At 40.5% G+C, this 22,636-nt stretch overlaps 1 pseudogene; it reads left to right on the plus strand.

Moving 5' to 3' along the window:
- The first annotated feature begins 14,057 nt into the window (after positions 1-14,057).
- Positions 14,058-16,842, plus strand: LOC105354905 (uncharacterized; annotated as a pseudogene).
- The last annotated feature ends 5,794 nt before the right edge of the window (positions 16,843-22,636 follow it).

Consider the following 22,636-nt stretch of genomic DNA (forward strand, 5'->3'; position numbering starts at 1 on the left):
TACAGAAAAAAATAAACCACAGACAGTAAAAATCCTTACTTTTATCATTTTTACTTTTTAAACTAACTTAAAAATCAATTTTAAAAAAAACAAGAAGAGTGAAGATCAATAAAACCGTTAGCTGATTTAAGAGAGACACAATGTTATGTATTGTTTTTTGTTTTTTTTGTTTTTTCAAAATAAAAGCCTTGTAGCATCATCAGGAAGACCCTTCCTGGTTTAAGAAACTAAAACTCTGGGCAATGGCAGAAGGCAGCTATTACAGGTAAATAAATAAACACATTTACTCCACTATTCTAAATTTGCGTATGCATCTCGGAAAAATCCAACACTATTGGGTGAGATTCACGTAATACGTGTGTATAAACTATGTAAAATAAGCACGAACTGCATAGTTCTCAATCGACCAAAAATTTTGAACTGCTCAAAACCAAATTCACGCAAAGACCCGTCGGCTAAAACCCCTCGACGGACACCTGTGCACATCGATGAATGACAAACGCAAGAAACACGTAAGAATTATAACGCATGTATCACAAAAGCCTGAAATTGCATACATGAAAAATGTGCAAAATGCACGTAGTGGCTGTGTGACTGTCTTTAAAGAATTTCCTCAATTACAAAAGACCAAAACAAATGTTTCCAACATCCGTCTACATGCAATGATCTTTTCTCCATGGTTTCCTGTGATCTTACTCTTCCTTCTACCAGCTCGGCTTGGTTGAGTGCAGAAGAATCCCAGTAAGCACTGCAACTCATTCAGCACGGCTCATTTTTCTAAAGTGCACGACCTGTGAAAAATCCCTCAATGCAAATACAAAATAAATCCCCGGGAATCTTTCAATACATCTACAAATCTCAGTGGTTGTCAGTGTCAAGAAAAGCATCCCTGCTGTGGGACACGTTCCCTATTAAAAATAGTCAATACAGACAGATAATAAAGCACTTTACCTGTTCAGAGTAGAAGTTGTTTCTGAAAACAGCACATGCTGTTTCCCAGCATGCTTCTCTCCCCCTACTGTGTATCACCACTGTAGGCCTTTAAAAGCCAAAGGTAAAACACAGGGAACATGCTACAGTGAGTTAGAAAAACCCCAGAAACACAACTATGTCTTCACAAGGTCATTCCATTCAGTTAAAAGACACTTTGAAGTTTAGAGAGTTTAAAATAGTTTGTCAAGTTTTTACTTTCATTCCCCCCCACACACTTTCTCCAGCTGATTGTTTTAGAAACGTTTGGTAACGTATTCAGCTAACCTGCCTGTAAATTATGAGGTTTCATTCACAAATGTATCAGACCCTCTAAGGGACAAACCCCCCAGCACTCAGTAAAAATGTACGTAAGTACATTTTATCTATATAGCACCTTTGACAGAACAGAAGTCACAAGGTAATTCCCAAGTTAAAAAAATGGAATCCAAACATGGAGTGTTTGTGTTTTTTCATCCCAAGCCCAAATATAAACTTTCATTCATTCATTCATTCAAATTCTTCCGTTTATTCCCTTTCGGGGTCACGGGGCTGCCGGAGCCTATCCCGACCACTTGTAGGTGAAGGGAACTTTTTTCCGGTTCCGGGTTTCACGGCAGGACGCGTGGCGTGCCTCTCTGCGAATACAACTATCTTCAAATTACTTAAAAGGTTGATTTTCAAAAAAGAGAGCTGACCATGCCCCCGAAGATCCCCAGGAATACGAAGACCTCAAAAAGACTCTTGACATTATTCAAGAAACGCTGAAAAGTTTTATGGAAGTGTCGGCTAAGCTAACGCCACTTTGGGATATGATGGAAGAGTTCCGAAGATTTCGGGCTCAAAACGAGCAGCGAGAAAACCAGGTCGAGATTCTGGAGAAAAGACTGGACGATGTGGAACAGCAAGTAAGGATGAATAATGTCATTCTCACTGGAGTACCAATCAAGCCTCGAGCTAGCACTGCTAATGCTAGCGCTAGCGTAGCTAGCAGTGCCAATACGGAGATCGGTGCAGTGTCTTTGGAACAGCAAATACATTCATTACTCACATCTAAAGGGATTTCCCTGGATCTCAATACCATCGAGACCTGCCACCTGCTCCCCAGGAGAAAGGAGACGGATAAACCAGCGATCCGCATCAGGTTTGTGAATCACAAACACAAGCTAGCTTTGATGACCCAAAGGAAACAAGTGAAAGGTTCGGCTGCTTATCTGAACGACCATCTTACCAGAAGGAATGCTGAAATCTCAAAACATGCACGGCTTCTCAGGAAGCGTAAGCAGATTGAGAACACTTGGGTTAAAGCCTGCAGGATTTATGTCAAACCGCTCGGTCCAGAGGACCGGTCAAAGGTTGTGGTTGTGAACACCATGAAAGACTTTGAAAAGTGTTTGATCACGGTCGTCTGAAACAACATGGAGTAATAAACCAAAGAGCCAAATAATTTCAAGAAACATGACACGTGGATTCATTACTTTACGTAACCTGAATAACAGCAGAGTTCTGACCTGCAGACAACTTGACCTCAACTTTCACCGTTGCTGATATCAGCTGAAGAAGGATATGGACCTGAATCTAATGTCTGCAGACATAACATCGAAGAGAACTATAAACTCTGTTTTGAACCCAGGAGATCAGCTGTTATCAGTAAAAGAAGAAATACCAACCGTGGACAATCGACAGTTATGGACCCTTTTTATTTTTCCCCTACAGCATTACTTTGTTATAAAAATAAAAATGAAAAAAAATATTAAAAAAAGTAAAACAAATGATTAATCACTTATTGAAAATTGTTAAATTTATTGACTTTTAATGATATTACTTCACTTTCTCCAAAACTTGATAAATTGATTCAAAAATCTTTCCTAATGTAGCATAATTTTGCACATGTTTTTAACTTTTGATACTTGATGAAATTTTTGCTATGAAAATTCCTGAAACAGTGTTGTCTGCTTTACTGATATAGTATTATGTTTTATTCATATGAATGGCTTTTATAAGTAACATAATCTGCATATAATTCAGATGACTGATCTGCATTTGCCATGTTGATTTCTAAAATAGTTATTTTTGAGGTAATACTTAAGTATTTCATCTTTGTCATGTGCTTTATCGATATCTTATTATTTTTAATTCTGTCTGATAAAAACTGGGAACCGAATATTGATAAATCATGTAATAAAATGGTTACAGTATAATCGGGGTGGGATTATATAAGTTCGCTTCCTCCCACTCCCTTTCAAGCAATATTTATTAATATGTCTAATTATCCTAAGTTTGATTAGTTACTGTATGAATGTATAACTGATGTTTATATTGCTCTTGTGTATTATTTCTACTTAATTGCTTGAAATAAACCATTTCAAATCAAATCAAATCAAAGGGGCACCCTGGACAGGTCGGCAGTCTGTCGCAGGGTCAATTAAAACCAGTTTCGGTTGAAACGCTTTGCTAAATAAAAGGTTGTGAGTTGACTTTTAATAGAATCTGCCGAGTCAAGGAAACGCAACGAGAGCTCATTTCAGAGTTTAAGAGCAGCAGCCTGGAAGAAGCTGTCTCCTCTGGTCCGAAAGCATGAATGAGGTCAACCATCAACAGGTTCTGATCCACAGACCTCAGTGCACGAGATGGTCTGTAGGGGGCGATCAAATCACAGACATTTGAAGGAGCTTGACCATGGAGGACCCTAGAAGTCAGCACTAATGTTTTATATTGAAAGCGGAAAGCAACCGGGAGACAATGAAGAGCTTTGAGGATAGGGAAGATGTGATCTCTGAAAATCCACTTTCTCTTGCTGAGATAATACAGTTCATACCATGGTCGGGGTGAATACTCGATTCTGATTGGCTGTTGGGTTTGGATTAAAAAGTGATATGCTACACCTAGAAACAAACTTTTTCTTCAACCTCTGGACAAAACAAGCGGTAACAATGTCATGAATTTAAATGAAAATATCTCAAAATAACGCTTTTTACAGTAATTATTAGGTTACAAATAATTGCAATTAAAAACAGATGAATTACTTACAGGTCACGGTTAATTAATTGCACCAAAATCTAATCGCATGACAACAGTAGGTCCATGCGGGATAAATACTCTCTGTATTGAATAGTGGACTGGTGTTGATACCCTTCCTTAACCCTTGTGCTATCCTAGGCACTTTACCATTGGGAGTTGGGTCATCTAGACCCACTAGACTAGTGCTCTGAACCTTTTTCTTCAGTGATTTGTGATCTTCACTGGTGTCCATGGATTACATGAAATCTTTCCACCTTTATCCACCTTTGTCATGGTAGGGAGAACACGTCAATGTAAGGGTGGGGTCATCTAAGATAGCACAAGGGTTAACCTGCCTAGAATCAACTTCTGCAAGTCTCATGATCTTATTTTGGATGAGTGGACAGAAATCCTTTAAGGAGAATTTTTTTTATTATTGTGATAGTTTATATAGAACAATTCTATTGCACTTTCTTATAAAAGTAGTTTTCAGCAGATTCTCTCACAGCATCTTCTATGTTCCAAATTAATTTGATCTTAAAAATTAGGTCTGCACAATATATCGCAAATTTATTGTTATCGCGATATCAAGCTGTGCAATACACATATCGCAAAATACAGCGAAATTTGAAATAAATGGTTACCTTCAATGTGCTAAAACATGCTTAGAGCAGCTTCATCTATTTAACTAATCAAATGATATCCCTTTATGCAATTGACCACATAGACACATGCCCTCAAGTTGTTGACCAATCGGATGGAGCTCTTTTATGTTAGAAGTTTGCCTCCTATGTAGACTAGGGTTAACTCTTATTTAAATTGAACTGTTACAGTAAAATGGAAATGATGTTTTTGGTTCTTTTGGTATTTGTTCATGTTTGTCAAGTTATATCGTCATCGCAATATTGATCACTTATATTACATATCACAGGTTTTTTTCCATATCGTGCAGCCCTATTAAAAATTATGTTTTCTTTTGTCAAATCAGCCAATATGGCACTACTTCATGATCACTTTTATACAATGTAAGAAAGCAACACCAAAGCACAACTTTTTTTTCCACAACAAAGTCAATAAAAACTGCTAAATACATATTTGTTGTTTTGGAAGATCATCTATAACGCTTTTTAAATTTCACAATTTCACAAAAAAAATTGTTGTATTAAGTGTTTTTTGAAGATTTTTCCCATTTAACATTTATGTTTTCATAATCAGAAAGCTTCCTTTCTATTTCCAACACACATTGGTCCTCGTGGGGCATGCCTTTTCACAAGCCATCTGTTTTGGTAGTGATTGTAACCGTGTCCCATCAATTTGTTCCCTCCATCAGTCACTATCCTTGTTTTTCTGCTGGTTGACTGTGGTTTGTCCTTGTGACCATTTTCCGTATTTGCAAAGCCTGCGCTGTATGCTTCCATTCCGCCTGCTGTCCTCTCAATCTCTGCCAGTCTGTTTTGAAAAATGAGCTCAAGCACAGGCTAGTTTGCATGCTACCACACACACACAATGCTCATGCTCGGTGCCATTTTTGGAAACTTCTGTGTGACTCCTGACTCCCAACCACTGGTACGCCCTGAGCAGTTTATTTGAAGTACAGCAGGAAGTGAAATTGATAGCAAAGCACTGGGGACTAATGCAACTGCCATTGTAACTGTATGACACTTGACAGTAAAGTGAAAGGAGATATGAAAAGAGAAATACAGCAAGAAAAAAACAAAAACCAAAGGGAAAGAGTGATTCAGCACAGTACTAACAAGATGAAGGGAGCCCACTTTGGTAGTATATAGTGCTTTTCATTTAGAACCAGTGTGGTGGAAGTTGTTTCATTCCTTCATTTCATTTCATCTATTTTACTACCATACAAGGAAGCCCGAAGTGCTGAATACAATACTCATCATCATCATGAAGGCTCTTGCAGGGGGGGGGGGGCGATTCCCCTTCCCGGTGCCTAGAGTGACCAAGAAAACAAGGGTCTTCCATTTTTTCCGGTCTTGTGCCAGAAGCTCATTATCTTTCATAGCAACCCCATAAGGTTTAACATCTTCCGCAATGATGTCTGCCCACCGAGTACGGGGTTTGCCTTGAGGTCGTTTCCAGGCTCCAGCCCCTGGGTTAAATTGCAAAATGGCTTGCGTCAGATGGTACGAGGGAAAACGGAGACCATACACAATATTACATCAATATAGAATAATATGCTAAAATGATAAAAACAATTAGACAAAAATTAAGAACATAATGATAAAAAGATAACAACTGTTAAACAAAAGACGTAACCCTTGTGCCATCCTAGAAACTTAGACATTGGTAGTGGGTCATCTGGACCCCACAAGACATGATTTGTGACCTTCACTGGTGTCCATGGATTACAAGAAATCCTCTTTACCTTTATCCACCTTTGTCATGGTAGGGAGAACACGTCACTGTAAGGGTGGGATCATAGGATAGCACAAGGGTTAAAAAACATGATAAAAAGTTATCTTGGTAGATACTAAAACACAGTAGTGGAGGAACCATTTAGCTTTAAAACTCTCCAAGAGGGAAACCTCTCGAATAGCTGGTGGCAGTTTGTTCCGGAGTTTAGGTTCCCCTAAACTAGTACCAGCATTTGGTTCTCGGAACCGGCAGCACACGCTGGGCTGGAGAACGAAGGGACTTTAGGGGGAAATATTTTAAAAGCAAACTAGGGAAGTCAGAGAAAGCAGTACCTGCCAGTAACTTGAATGTAAAAGTAAGGATTTTAAGAAAAATCAAATGTTCAACTGGTAGCCAGTTCGTTGAGACCAGGATCAGGGTTATGTGCCCAAACTTCTGAGCAACATAGATCAATCTACTCGGTGCATTTTGAACCAGCTGCAGCCTCGCCACTGACGCTTGGGGCGACGCAGCATATAAGGAATTGCAAAAATTAAGTCTGGACGACACAAAAGCAAGTGTAATGTTGCATTGACACAGAACACAATTTGCACATCAGGGGTGTTGAGTTTCAATGTTAAGTCAATGTACAGACAAGATCTGAGGCCCTGTGGCAGGATTTGGGCTTGCGATGGGGCCCCGAGTTAGGAAGACTTTTGGCCAACACTTGGGGGGACTGCAGGAGGATGGTTGTTTTAATCAATCAGGGGTCAGTTTGGAAGCTGTACCCGAAAGGAGAGACAGCAAAACACTGCACAATCTGTTAAAAACAAGCAAGATATTGTCAGTCAGATGATAGGGAGAGGCCCTGCAACAGACTGGAGATCCGTCCAGGATGTCTCCTGCCTTCGCCCATGAGATGCTGGGATAAACTTCGGCAGCCCCTTGACCCAGAAAGGGACAAAATGGGATTAGACAGAGAATGAATGTATGAATGAATGAATGAATGAATGAATGAATGAATGAATGAATGAATGAATGAATGAATGAATGAATGAATGAATGAATGAATGAATGAATGAATGAATGAATGAATGAACTATAGAGAGAAAATTGCAGTTCACAATGAAAACATAAAATCTAATTTCTCAACTAGACACACTGAGGTGTATGCAAAATATCAGGGAGATGAGAGAAAAACTGACTCCCATAACATGTCAACAGAGTTAACAACATTTTGACAACACAGATGAAACAAGGTAAATCAGCATAGGTGCAGCTGGGAGGATAATAAAACAAAAAGTCCAATGCATGCATTGGAATGGGCAGCGCTTACCTACTGGGATCGCCCACTTTCTGGTCATCTCACTTCCCGGTAGCCTTTCAGCTCCAGATCATACAGGCCCCATATTGGGTTTGTTAAGGACCAGTGTGGGTGGGTGCAGGTCGATCTCCCTTTCAGGGACAGACTTGTTCTGTTTTGGGGTAAGTCAGCAATGAGCAAGCCTCACGCTTGACCTCGGTATGGCGCAACTGCGGTGTGGCGTCAGTAGCCTGCAAGCGTAACATAGAGGAGACCCGCCTCCTCTAAATGACTGGTATGTTGTCCCTGGCCCTTCTGCTCCTAACAATCAAGCGCCTGCATTTCATTAATTTCTTTCCTCCAGAGACGTGTTTTTGCCTCACGCCTTACTTGACTCCCCGTAAATAGAGGATTAAAGCTGCTGCTTTGCCTTTGCTGTTCTTATTCGTGGTTCCTGTACGGGTCCCCATCCCCGCCGTGGTGGGACAGGTTTGCAAGGATACGCCCCGCTGCTGTTGTTGAACCTCTGTGACTCATGTTGCCACAAGTAGTTCAAGGAAAATGTGTTATTTAGGTGTCGCCGGCGACATCTTTGGGGTTGAAGGTGTGAAAACACATTTAAACAATGTGGCATGAGGAAATGATGAAACTAAAAAAGAGAAAGTAGAGCAAGAAGGGAAATATGCAAATAAAAAGAGGAACACAACATCCTCACATCTGTGCTGGTCAAAGCTCTTAGTGACTTGCATTTTGTACAAATCTCTGCTTGAATATGTGACCCACTTAAAAACTAGTCTTCCTGACTCTCCAAATGTATCCCGCCTCCATGTCCTTTCCCTCCTGTCGCGTTGCCTCCTTCCACCTCATTTTCTCTTCTTCCTGCTGTTCATCTCTCCATTCAAAGCTCTGACTCACATGAAATGAAAAATGCTTTTTTTCCTTCACTCTGCCATCATACATCAGTCTCTTTTATGTCTTCCACACTCTTTCCTCTTTTTCTATTAATAGTTTCAGTGATTCCAAACCCCTATGGACTAAAGGCTTTTTGGGGAGAACTCCGCCTTTCACACAAAAAGATCAGTTTTCTGGACACTTAAAAACAAAACCCTTTTGATTGGCAATTTTTTTCTTATCTATCAAAAAATACATTCATGAACACGTTTAAAGGTTTTTCTCTGATTTTGGCAAGTAACTGATTTCTTTTTTTTTTTTTTTAATAAACCGCAATTTGGTCTCTGACATTTGTTTTTATACATACTTATCTCTTAACAAAGACTTTATGTTTTTTCATTTAATCTGCTTGTCATGATCCTTCTAGTCTACTTCCTCTAAATAAAGGTGCTAGGAGGCAGCATATTCTACAACAAGGACTGAAAAGAAGAAAAAAGTATCAAGAAGAAAAAAGGGCCAGTATATTACTTTAGCACTATACTATATTTTTATTACCAGTCCCAGTGGCGTACATGGTACTAGAATTATATACCCCAGCCACCCCGTTATCCAGTAGAGATGTAGGAAAAATTGATTGAAATATTGCAATACTTCCTTTGGCGATCATTGTTTTGATCTAAAATGCTTTTGTTTATGAAAAAGCATGTAGTTCAATGTCTTTCATTTTTATTTTCCACTAAACCACCGACTGCTAGTTGGCAGCAAAGCAAAACAACAAGATCCATCTCATGTTGGATGTTCAGTCATCAGCCTCACAGTTGTTGTTGTCACAGAGCTCAACAAGTCATGTACAACTTAGTTTTAACTTGGGATTGGTGCTGAATATGCTAACGGTACCTTTTAGAAAATGCAGATTTCTGTGCTTTGTTTCGGGCTTATGTTTGCCTCCGCATATGTGAAAATGGAAATGTATGAAATAAAGCATTTTAGCCACATTCAAGCGCTCTACCTCACCCTGCCAGGCTGCTTTTTCAAAGTTAAGTGTTTATGGAAAGAATTGGCATTTTTTTGGTTCTTTTTTTTTCATTTTTGAAACACCTGTTCAAGAACCGCTCAGGCCCCTAAACCGTTTTAAAAAGTACAGCCATTTTGGCACCAGAGGTGTCCCGTATCAATGATAAGTCAATGTACAGACACAATCAGAGGTCTTGCAGCGCAATTTGGGCATTGTGGCGCGAGTTCAAACATCTAAACTTTGAGGGGACGACTCGTCACGTCAACCAATCAGGGACTCAGCTTTGGGCACATGACATGTTCAGTGACGCGATCACCAGGTGGAGTCCAAATTCAACATGGGGAGAATCTGATCGTTCTCCTGTACTTTGATATTTTTCTTATTTTCATCCAGACATTAAGAAAAGATCCTATAATTTTATTCTTATTTTTCGTTTTTTTCCCTCCTCGGACTAATGCGAGTCTTCAAAATGGGTCACAAAGAGACGGGAACTCAGCAAAAAGCAGTCGTCATTCAGATGCAGCGCCTGCAGTAGATAGTGAATATTACCGTACTGGGAGTTTCTGAATGATCTCGTGGACTAAGACATGGAGACGTGATTGCCGAGGCTTTAGTAGAGATCTATAAAATAAATAAATCTGATCCTCAACATCATTTATGTCTCTAACACATTGTAAACGTGATATAAATAGACACAGTTCCATGTAGCAATGAGGCCAAAAACATTTGGCAGTTCCTCCTCCCACACGCATCGGGGGTGTCCTGTTTTTAAACATAATTTTGAACAGGCGTCGAGCAGCGAATTTGGCCAAATAGAGGCAGACAATGGAAATTTGGCATGCAAATCACGTTCGGTGTGTACGCAGCATTACAGTGATGTATCTTGTAAGCAAATTAAGACTTTGTTTTTAAAGGGACAAGGAGAATGTTTGCTTTTCTGAACGACAACATTCAGATGAGCTGCCACACCTTCTGCAATCGGTCAACTATCTGAGGAAACTGTCGTTGCACCAAGCATCTCTGTGAATACTAAAGTAAATGTGAGCCTAATCTGTAAAAATCCTGCTGAAAACGTGCCAGTCTTTAGAGGCGTGACAAAGTGAGACAACAAAATAATTATAATGAAGATAGTCAAATCAAGATAGTTGGTTGTTTTTATAAAACGTCAAAACAGAAGCAGTTCTAACTTACTTTAGTTTAACTGATTTGTCCATGATATAAAAATATGCAAAGGTAGACAACAGTTTAGCAAATGCACAGAGAAATATGAAAGTTGAATGAGAGCAAAGAAAAGTTTCCATTCATTTGTGTGTATTCTCTGTATCTTTTTTCTACAGCCAAAGTGCAGCAAACTCTTGCCCATGACAACTTTAAAAACCCTTGTGCTATCTTAGATGACCCCACCCTTACATTGACGTGTTCTCCCTACCATGACAAAGGTGAATAAAGGTGGAAAGATTTCATGTAATCATGGACACCAGTGAAGATCACAAATCATTGAAGAAAAAAGGTTCAGAGCACTGTCTAGTGGGTCTAGATGACCCAACTCCCAATGTTAAAGTGCCTAGGATAGCACAAGGGTTACGGGTAAATCTTTCTTCAGCTTCCTTTGATCATTCTAACTCTCAATCTTCCAACACTGTCTTCAGCGTGTCCTTGCACCTTCACTGTAACAATCTGCAGTACATGAGATATCAAAATGACCCACACCTGCCTGTCGAACATTTACCTCTTCAATGCCCATCATGCTCTTTTCCATTTGGCGCATTTTGAATCATTTTCCTGTTTACTGTTTCTGAGATCCTTTTTCTTTTATGAACTCTTCCAGAATTGGAAGAAAGATAAACTCCTTCTCTCTGTTGGAGCGAACAACAATCTTTTCTCATGACACCTCTTCCCACTCTTTTTTTCTTTTTTCAAATACTTTACTTGCTTCAGTCTCCTTGTGGGTTTATTCTTTATTTCACTCTTCTTATCTTACTCTTTTTTTTTTCTTTAATATGGTTTGCCCTCCACAACTTTATGTGGCACTGCAAGAACTTTCTTTTTTACTTTTTGCCTAGCTGAAAGTGCTTGAGTAATTCACTTAAGTCACTCCCACCCCACCCACACATGCATAAACACAATCTCACTTTTACTCAAACCCTGCTGGGTAAATTCTTAAACTACTTCCCCCTCTTTTTTTTTGTTTTTGCAGTGTTATTGGGTTTCCATCACACTCTTCAGGTTATGCACCTAACCAAACACCAGCTTCTCAGCAGTTTCTTTTGCTCTAGGGTTTTACTGAGCTTACACCGTCTGCCTTCCTGGAATCAGACTCTGATGTTTGTGTTTGGGATTTTTCTCTTTTTTTTCTCCTTCACATCCCCCGAAACCCTTCCTTTGCTTATATTTTTTTCTAGCAGTCAGTTAATACATGTCCTGTACATCTTTAAAGTTTCCCCTATCCAAATCTCCTCATTCATCACTTTAAGATGGCCTCCCCTGCTCCTTTGTAAAACTTTCTTACATTTATTGAAAAATGATTGTATTAATAAATATTGCATCTACAGTAGAAATGATATTTTTTTGTATGAAAACGTTTTAGAGGACCCAAATACAGGTTGACAGTTTTCAGGACAATGCTGCCATCTTTAGGATTGTTGCTGAAATGATAACTTTAACTGCATTTTCAGAGCAGGACTGGCATACACAGCAGATTGCACATGTTTAACTCTTGTGCTATCTTAGATGACCCCACCCTTACATTGACGTGTTATTCCTACCGTGACAAAGGTTGATAAAGGTGGAAAGATTTCATGTAATATATGGAAACCAGTGAGGTTCACAAATCATTGAAGAAAAAGGTTCAGAGCACTGTCTAGTGGGTCTAGATGACCCAACTCCCAATGTTAAAGTGCCTAGGATAGCACAAGGGATAAAGGAAAAATTAATATTTTTTGGTTGGTTTATTTCAAGCAATAAAAACAAAAGTCAAAAATGTTCATAGATACAGTCATCCCTCATTACGTTCAAAACGTAACACACGCCATAGCTGTTAAGTAGAAACATAGATTTTTGGAGGCTGTAAAAGCACCCACTAGACTTTATACACTTTTTTCAGACAGGCAGGCATTGATATTTTTACACTTTTCTTTCTTATTGAAACTCTCAAAGTTCAAACCTTTGTAGAAAACTTAGTTCAGTATTGTACAATAAAAACAAAGATCTGGTCCTGATCGAGGATTTATGTCAATTCTGTACAGTAGGCACGGCAGGGAGGAGAATGATGCACAACAGTGTAGAGTCAATTACGATGCAGATTAAAGTGAAATTTGAAAAAAAATAGTATGAAAAATTAAACTTATGGTAAGAAATGTCAGGTTGACTTGAGAAAATTTGTGAAACAGAGAATGAGAGTTAGTGAAGTATTCCTCACTATCTCTCACTATCTCAGATATCAGATAGTGAATGTATTTAACCCTTGTGCTATCCTAGGCACTTTAACATTGGAAGTTGGGTCATCTAGACCCACTAGACAGTGCGCTGAACCTTTTTTCTTCAATGATTTGTGATCTTCTCTGGTGTCCATGGATTACATGAAATCTTTCCACGTTTATCCACCTTTGTCATGGTAGGAATAACACGTCAATGTTAGGGTGGGGTCATCTAAGATAGCACAAGGGATACTGAAGAAATGCACAGATAGATAGATAGATAGATAGATAGATAGATAGATAGATAGATAGATAGATAGATAGATAGATAGATAGATAGATAGATAGATAGATAGATAGATAGATAGATAGATAGATAGATAGATAGATAGATAGATAGATAGATAGATAGATAGATAGATAGATAGATAGATAGATAGATAGATAGATAGATAGATGGACATGGTCAGCAACAATATGGTAGGCTGTGGTGTTGGAACCATGTTTAACTGGTACTAAGGGTAGTAAAGTGTGTCAAGAAAATACCCCCCCCCCCACACCATTATACTATTACCATCAGCCTGAACCAATGAATGATAGACGCAGGATGGATCCATGCTCTCATGTTGTTGAAGCCAAATTCTGAACCTACATAACTGTAGCTTACTGGATATTTTCTCTTTTTCAGACCATTCTCTGTAAACCCTAGAGATGATTGTGGGTGAAAATCTCAGTAAATTAGCAGTTTCTGAAATACTTTTAATAGGAAGTATTAATAAAAGTTCTTCAGGTATTTCTGACTCAGGGTATATATTTCCCGTCACTGATACTTGTACATTGTTGACAAATTAAAGATCATCAGCTTTTACAACATATATCTGGAATGCACAACACGACCTATAGTTTCCTGCATTATGAACTGAAAACTTAGATAGATAAAAGTGTAAAGCCCTACAGAGAGATACCCCCAAGAGATCGCGAGAGGGGGAGAGGATGATATCTCTATCCGGACGGACCTAAGGTTAAGAACTCATGCAAACGGACAAACGTCATATGTATTTGCTGAAAGCTGTGCAAAAATCATCGTGGCCTAAAAATCCACCAGGCCAGAATGAAATGCTTGGAGCGGGAAAGGGAGGTTCAACGCAAAGGTCTTGAACCTGGTGAGACGCAGGAGGAGCCCGGCCAGGAGGCAACCCACAGAGCCCAGTCCCTCCACGTACCAAAGCCTCCCAACCCCAGCAGAGTAGTTCCGCAGCAGCGGATTAAGTGGCCCCCAGCCAGTAAACGGAGTGAGTGCCGTCAGTTTGATGAGAATGTGTCCAACATCATCCAAGCCGCAGCCAAAGGAGATGCTGAGAGCCGACTACAAACGATGACTACCATCATTGTTAGCTATGCTTCAGAAAGATTTGGCCACATAGAGAAAGGACAGACCAAGCATACCCCCTACAGCAGGAACCACAGAGCCACTAAGATAGTTCACCTGCGTCAGGACCCTGAAGGAGGTTGAGGAGATCATCAAGGCAGCTTGCTCAGCATCTACACCAGGCCCCAGTGGTGTACCTTATGTGGTATATAAATGCTGTCCACAACTTCTCAGACACCTGTGGAAAATCCTAATGGTGATTTGGCGAAGAGGAAGAGTTCCTGACCAGCGGAGGTGGGCTGATGGTGTGTGGATCCCCAAAGAGGAGAACTCGAAAAACATCAATCAGTTTCAAACCATTTCGTTGGTGAGTGTTGAAGGGAATGTGTTTTTCAGCATCGTCTCACGAAGACTGACAGAGTTCCTCCTCAAAAATGACTACATCGACCCTTCGGTGCAGAATGGGGGGATTCCTGGAGCACCCGGCTGCTTGGAGCACACTGGTGTAGTTACACAACTCATCAGATAGGCACATGAGAACAAAGGTGACCTTGCTGTTTTGTGATTGCACCTGGCCAACGCCTATGGGTCAATTCCACACAAGCTGGTTGAGCTCGCCTTACACCTCCACCATGTCCCCAGTAAGATCAAGGACCTGATCGTGGATTACTACAATAATTTCAGGATGCAGGTCACTTGTGGGTCAGGGATATCAGACTGGCATCGCATTCGGAAAGGAATAATTACAGGCTGTACCATCTGTGTTATCCTTTTTCGCCCTTGCCATGAACATGGTGGTTAAGGCAGCTGAGGTGGAATGCAGAGGGCCCCTAACCAAGACAGGTGTACAACAGCCCCCTATAAGAGCCTATATGGATGACCTTACCATCACAACATCATCGGTCCCAGGAAGCAGGTGGATCTTACAAGGACTGGAGAGACTCATCACCTGGGCAACGATGAGTTTTAAGCCTTCAAAGTCAAGGTCCATGGTGCTGAAGAGGGGGAAAGTGGTTGACAAGTTCCGTTTTTCCATCTCAGGGACGGTCATCCCGACCATCACAGAACAACGGGTTAAGAGTTTGGGGAAGTTTTTCGACTCCAGCCTGAAAGATGCTGCCACCATCCACAAGTCCAACAAAGAACTTGGAGTATGGCTCGCTAAGGTCGACAAGTCTGGTCTGCCGGGTAGATTTAAAGCTTGGATCTACCAGCATTCCATCCTGCCTAGAGTCTTGTGGCCCTTGCTGGTTTATGCAGTCCCAATGACAACAGTAGAGTCCCTAGAAAGGAAGATCAGTGGCTTTCTTCGGAGGTGGCTGGGCCTTCCACGGTGTCTTACCAGCGCGGGGATGTATGGGACAAGTAATATCCTGCAATTGCCCTTCAGTGGCCTCACAGAAGAATTTATGGTGGTACGCACCAGGGAAGTCCTACGTTATAGGGACTCCAGAGATGGCAAGGTGTCAGCAGCTGGCATTGAAGTGAGGACAGGAAGAAAATGGAAGGCTGGAAAAGCAGTGGAGGAGGCAGAGTCACGTTTGAGACAAAAGGCACTTCCCAAAGACTGTGGTCAGCCAGGCCCATGGCAAAGAAAGACACCGTCTACTCCAGGAAGAGGTCCGAGCAGGTGTGGAGGAAGAACGAGCGGGCAGGTTGACGGGCCTTCGGCAGCAGGAAGCATGGACTAGGGGGGAGAGTACACTGCAGCGCAGGATTAGCTGGGCAGACATCTTGCAGGCAGATTTCCATCGGGTCCGTTTCCTGGTAAAAGGTGTCTATGATGTCCTGCCTAGCCCATCAAACCACCATGTCTGGGGAAAGAGTGAAACACCATCCTGCCTTCTTTGCTCTGGGAGTGGCTCTTTAGAACATCTCCTCAGCAGCTGCCCAAGGGCTCTGGCTGATGGGCGCTACCGTTGGCGCCATGACCAGGTGCTTAAAGCTCTTGCCAAGAGTTTAGCCTCAGCCATTAAAACCAGCACAAACCAGCGCGCTCCAAAGAAGGCAGGACCCTTCGTCAAAGCTGGGGAGAAACCTCAGGCGCGGCTACAAGTAACAACAGGCCTCCTCCACAAAGCCTCGGACTAGCAGCTGCAGGTCGACCTGGGAAAACAGCTAAGGTTCCCTCAGCACATTGTTAGTACAAATCTCTGCCCAGACATGATATTAATCTGTGAGATTTCGAAAAACCTGATCATGCTGGACCTCACGGTGCCCTGGGAAGGGCATATGGAGGAAGCAAATGAGAGGAAACGCGCTAAGTACCAGGAACTGGTTGAGGGGTGCAAGGAAAGAGGCTGAAAAACATTCTATGAGCCTGTAGAAGTTGGCTGTAGAGGCTTTGCGGGACGTTCCCTTTGTGAAGTCCTCTGCCAATGAGGCATCACAGGGGCGGCCAAAAAGAGGGCCGCAGAGAAGGCTACGAGCTGGCTGTGGATGAAGAGGGCTGATCCCTGGACTGCTGCTGGGACGCAAGTCGGGGTCTGATCAACCCTGGCTGGGTCGCCTGGGTGAGGGTGTATGATGTTGTGAGACCCGAAACACCCGAAGACCCCAGGATACATCACTGAGGATGCGTCCCAGTGCATCCATGAGATGTTTCATGCATAAGCTAAAATGTTCCTGTTGACATTATGGGATTGATGTGTTTGTTGTTTGTTTTAAATCATTTGCCAAAAGATTTCCATATTTCCTCCCTTTGGACGCAATTTGTCAAACCTCTAATCTTTATTCAAAGTAACTTCACATGGCTACAGCAATGGTTTTTGCATACCAGCACATCACTCATGCAATGATTTGTATGCAGATAAGCAGAACTTTTGTCATTGATGCGATGTAATCTGGAGCTCCTGCTGCATGCAACTGGTCCTAAACAAAAGGTAGTTTGTTTTTATCATTAATTGAGAACCCGATGATGGGATTACTGGGATTACTAGGATTTCAGTAATTAAAGGCTTTTGTTAATATTTGTTATTGCCTTAAATAAAGGCCAAAATCACTTCAAAGAATAATAGTTAATCCCTATTCAGCAAAATCCTAGCAAGGAAATGTCTGTGTGATACCTTCTTTCTAAAATTATTTTATTTGTAAACAAATGTAATGCTTTTTCACAATTGTACATCGTAGCAATATTTTATTTTTGTAGTATAGGAATGAAACATCATTAGGGATTCTGCTAAAAAGACCACATAGTCAAGTGTACAACCATAGGGTGTGTGTTTATTGTCACAAAATGGGCAGAAGGCCGGTTCCAATTGAAGCAGTTTTTATTATATTAGCACAGGTAAAAGTCCACAAAGATAAATCAGGGACAGAGAGGCAGGGGTCAAAAAGGAGCATGGGAGAATCAGAGAAGAAACAAGAGTAGTCAGGATCCAGGAGAGATTCGGAACAGGCGGCAAGCAAATGGATTCAGAGAAAAAAACAAGGGTCAGGAAATCGGAAGATCAGGTCTGGATACAATCCAGGCAGAGTGGAACAAACAACACTTCGTACTGAGTGAGGCTCAGTGCAGTGCCTAACCCTTGTGGTATCCTAGGCACTTTAACATTAGGAGTTGGGTCATCTAGACCCACTAGACAGTGCACTGAACCTTTTTTTCTTCAATGATTTGTGATCTTCTCTGGTGTCCATGGACTACATGAAATCTTTCCACTTTTATCCACCTTTGTCATGGTTGGGAGAACACGTCAATGCAAGGGTGGGGTCATCTAAAATAGCACAAGGGTTAAGTGTACTGTGAGCAACTGCAAAATAGAGTCAGGTGTGTGGCATCCAGAAACTGTGCACCAGGGTTGCTGGGAGATGAAGTGCACTCTGGAGACGGTTCCCACCGGTGACCAGAGACAGAGCTCCTTCTGATTTTTTTAGAGCAGGAAAATGGAAAAGGTTCTCTACATAAATCAAAAAAAGATTTTGCCTGTTCATCAATGCTCAATAAAACCAGATTAAAGACGCTGTTATATGTAAGTAGCTGTGTTTCTATTGTTCGTGCGCAAAATTTTATCCAAATTATAAAAATGTTGAAAAACAGAATTTTGCATTTACACTGTTTCCATTACATCATAATTATGCAAATATACAAACCGACTCACGCCATAGGTCAACCAAATAATGGCGATGTGATTAATACTTTACAGCAGAAACATTCAAATTTCTGCCTTATTCAGGTCAGGACTTTTCACAGCTCTGTTCCTATAAATGTCTGTCTTGGTGTAAGATTAATCCCACCAGGTACAAAGCGCAATTATTAATGTCTCCTTTGTTATCATGTTTACAATGATTGGCACTTTCGTGTTTCAGCGCAGACGCCACCCACACGTTACTACCGAATCAGAGTCCTCAACTGCTGAGTTGATGCGATTCAGCATGAAAATTTTAAGTAAGGGTTAATGGCCGACGAAGTATGCATTATCACTTTTTAACGCACGCCAGGTCCCTGAACCGTTGCTTCCGCGAAGTGCGTTAAAAAGTGATAATGCACACCTCGAAGGCCATTGACCCACTTATACCATGGTCACTTACAAAAGATATAAATATTAACCAGTTTTTAGGACTTCATTCTTGTTTTTTCCGATTTGGATCGCTTTTTTCACAAAAAGCGGACTATTTGTTACGTGGTGCGGTCAAGATTCGGCGATATAAAGCAATATATATATGCTGATCGTCCCGATGGGTTGAATAAAGCATCAGTTCAGAGAGAAAGTTCACCTCTCACTGCTTGTTTTTGTCCAGATGATGAAGTTAAAGGTTTTTTTTAAGACGCCAGCGCACTGATACAGAAGAGTTAAGATAGGTGACTGGAACTTCTTTATCACTGTACGTTATCACTTTTTAATGCACACCCAGCAGACAATCAGAATCGAGTATTCACCCGGACCATAGTGTTGTGGCAATGATGAGGAGACACGTTTTTACTTCGATACCTGAGGCTTTATTCACTCGACATGCTGGAACCAGGAGGCGGGATCGCTCTGCCAGAACTCGGGCAGCTTCACGGCGGCGGCAGCTAGCATGGCCGGATCGCCGCGCGTAGGAGATGGCGAGGTCACTGAAGATGATGACGTTGAAACTCACGCGTCTGCTCCTTCTGACATTTTTCATGATTGGGGTCACCGATGTGGCAATGATGAGGAGACATGTTTTGACTTCGATACGTGAAGCTTTATTCACTCATATGCCAACGAAATAAAGTGGGCAAATCATTTTATATATGAACACTGAATCAGACCACGCCCATAGCAACTGCAAAGCTTGTTGGGTGTGAAGCCCAGAGGCAAGGATAACACCACAGTGTAATCTATATTGTGTCCTCATAATGACTTATTTGACCTATTGTTTAGAAATCTGAGGGCACAGTTACAAGTCAAATACAAAACCTATTTTAATTCTGCAAAAAAAAAACAATTCAAGTTGTAAATTACTCTTCATGCGCTCAATCCACAAAACAAATATTTCCAAAATTAAGGGCATTTCAATTTTTGATTTAGTTTATCTCAGTACTGGAATTTTTATTTTTTAAGTTAAAAAAAACAATGTGTACCCGCCAAAATGCTGAGTTTGTTTGAAATTAAAGTTAATAATTATGATTTTCAGGGTAAGGATATATTTACAAACAAAGTGGTCAGAACTAATGGATTACAGAATAGTATTTTTGTTCATTAGGGGGGGTCAGGGGGTCAACATGTGGAAATTATTATCTGACAATCTGAAGAATGCAAACTCTGTATTTCAGTTTAAGAAAATGTATAAATTTAAAATATATCAAAAATACCTTCTGGACAGAGAGACTCTTGTAGTTGTGAAGTAATTTTGAGAAGTGTTTAGCTTTTTAGGTTCAATCAATTTGTAGGTAGATGTGATGTTTGTGATCAGGGTCGGGAAAATAAGCCTTGTTTATCCGTGTGAAAAGGCTTTGCAGGTCCGAAGATGATGTGAGAAGGCTGCAAAAGATGGAAATGTCGTAATTAATGTTTCCTAATCGTGCTGCAGCTTTGCCTTCTTGTTCCCCCTCCTTAGAGCTCAGCACATGTGTAAATTAGGGAAACCCACGAACTTAATAAAAAAGGGGATGGGACAAGAATATGCAGCAGAGCGGAGAGAGATTGTAACTGGGCATTATTCTCTGTTCGTTCTCCTCATCAAAGGCACCTTGGTTTGTTTGTCTTTCTCCTTCCTTTTTGAATAGTTCAGATGTTTTTTTGGTGTTTAACATAACTGAAATCTCTCTCTCTTTCTCTCTGTCTCTCTCTCTGTCTCTCTCTCTGTCTCTCTCTCTCTCTCTCTCTCTCTCCAGACGCAGAAGCCGGAAATCCTGGTCTACGTGCGTTTGCAGACTTTTCATTGAAAGTCGCTGCTCGAATGCAGGTCGGCGCAGATACAGACGTTTTCAAATTGTAGTGGAGAAGCAAACTATTTCAGAGTAGATTTAAGCAAGCATATTCTTTTCACCTTTATTAAAAACTAAGCTACATATATTGGATTGAGACAAAAATATTCAACTATGAATGAAGTTTAATTTCCATAAATGTGACACAATGGCAGAACCATTTGACTCCTTATATTTTCAAGTTTTTTGGAGTCGGTACAAGAAATGCTTTTTTATTTTTTTCTAATGTTGTATTTCCTGTGAATGAATTTAAAAAAAATTTAATTTCCTGCTCTTTTTCCTCTCAACAGTCATGCAAAACTTAACAGTTAGTGAAGCAAACCACACAATGACATATAAGGGCTGTGATCCCTGCTTGGAGGATCCCATCTTTCGTCTTACAATCCTGCCGTATGTGCTGATTTCCGTGCCTGCCAACAGCTGCGTGTTGAAGCTGATGGTATCGTCTCCTGGCTTCTGGACGAACCGCATGGAAATGTCGGAGTTCCACATGGTCCTCTCAGAGCTGCTATTTGGATTTGTGGGAGTCCCTCTGCTGCTTTTAAGCTTGAACTTGAAAGATCAACTCACATACATTGTTGTTAAAATTATCTGCATTATTTTCATGGCCAGAGTTCAGTTCCAAAGCACAGTCTGTGTAGAACGGTATGTTGCAGTGGTACATCCATTGCTGTACCTCCGGTATAAAGCTTTCAGGTACAGAATGAGCTTTTGTTGCTTCATTTGGCTTCAGACTTTCCTGATCGGTGCCATCCAACTTGTTTTCTGTAGAGTGGTAAACCTAGATCTGACCACAACATATTTTGTTTTAGTGTTTTGTATCAACTCCGGTTGTTCCATTTCAATTCTCCGAGTTTTAAAGAAGCCATCTCCAGGGGAGGGGGGCAAGGATGGATCAAGTTTGGTGAAGAGAAGGGCTTTTAATTTAGTGCTGTACTTCCAAGCCATTGCAGTTGTTGGCTATTTACCTCTGATTTCAGTTTTCCACCTTTCCAAGACCGACTTGGTGGACTCAATTTGTTTGTGGGAGTCCATCACGTATTCATTTATGGTATGGGTTGGAGGCACATATCCCTTCTTTTACTTCCACAAAGCTTGGAAGGACAAAAAGAACAAAAAGAACTTCTGCACTAACTTTTTCTAACTGTAGCTACAGTTAAATGAGTGCAGAGATTTGCATTCATAATTTCATGGGATCCTGTTTTCTAGAGTACTAGACTAAAAGTTCATAGTTTCAAATCCATGGAATTTTTTTCTGTTCTAACTGCTCCTAAGACTATAGAAAGACTTTTGTGTCTGTAGTAATGTTTTGCCGTTCTTCCCTTATATGTTGTGTAAATAGTAATGGTATTTTTGTTACTAGGACCATCATTTATAGTCGTTTCCTCGTTTTCTTGTGTGTTGATTTTGTTCTGTCCATTTTTTTTCTGTGTCATACTTTATTCAGAATGACCAGACACAGTAAAGCAATCTTCCAACATGTTTAATGTCTTTTGTTGGGATTTAGTGTCTTGTTTGAAATCAGAGTCCAAAAAATAACTTTGTGTTCATGGAATGGTAAAAATAAAACAATTAAATAAAACAAGCTCAATGTTTCTTACTTGTTCTCTTGGTTTGGCTTTCATTCGCAAATTCTTCCTTTTCAATGAGCAATACTTTAGTTTTCTGAATATAGTTTTATTAGAATTGGGAAGAATTGCATTCCAATACATTTTTTAACTAAAAAGAAAAAAGCAGAGTTGCCAGACTGTTGTTTTTAGTTGTTTTTTCTGTGTTATTTATCAGCAAGAAAAGCATTATGTGTTGGGTTTGCATAGAAACCAAACAAACCACATGCATTGTAAGACCTCTAGTCACATGCTTAGTCAACACCATAAACCAACTTCTTTTCCACAAAAACTGAATAATTGCTATCACATTGATATAAGTT

Source organism: Oryzias latipes, chromosome 1 (assembly GCF_053564925.1).
Source record: "Oryzias latipes strain Hd-rR chromosome 1, Olatipes_Hd-rR_3.1".
Lineage (NCBI taxonomy): Eukaryota > Metazoa > Chordata > Actinopteri > Beloniformes > Adrianichthyidae > Oryzias > Oryzias latipes.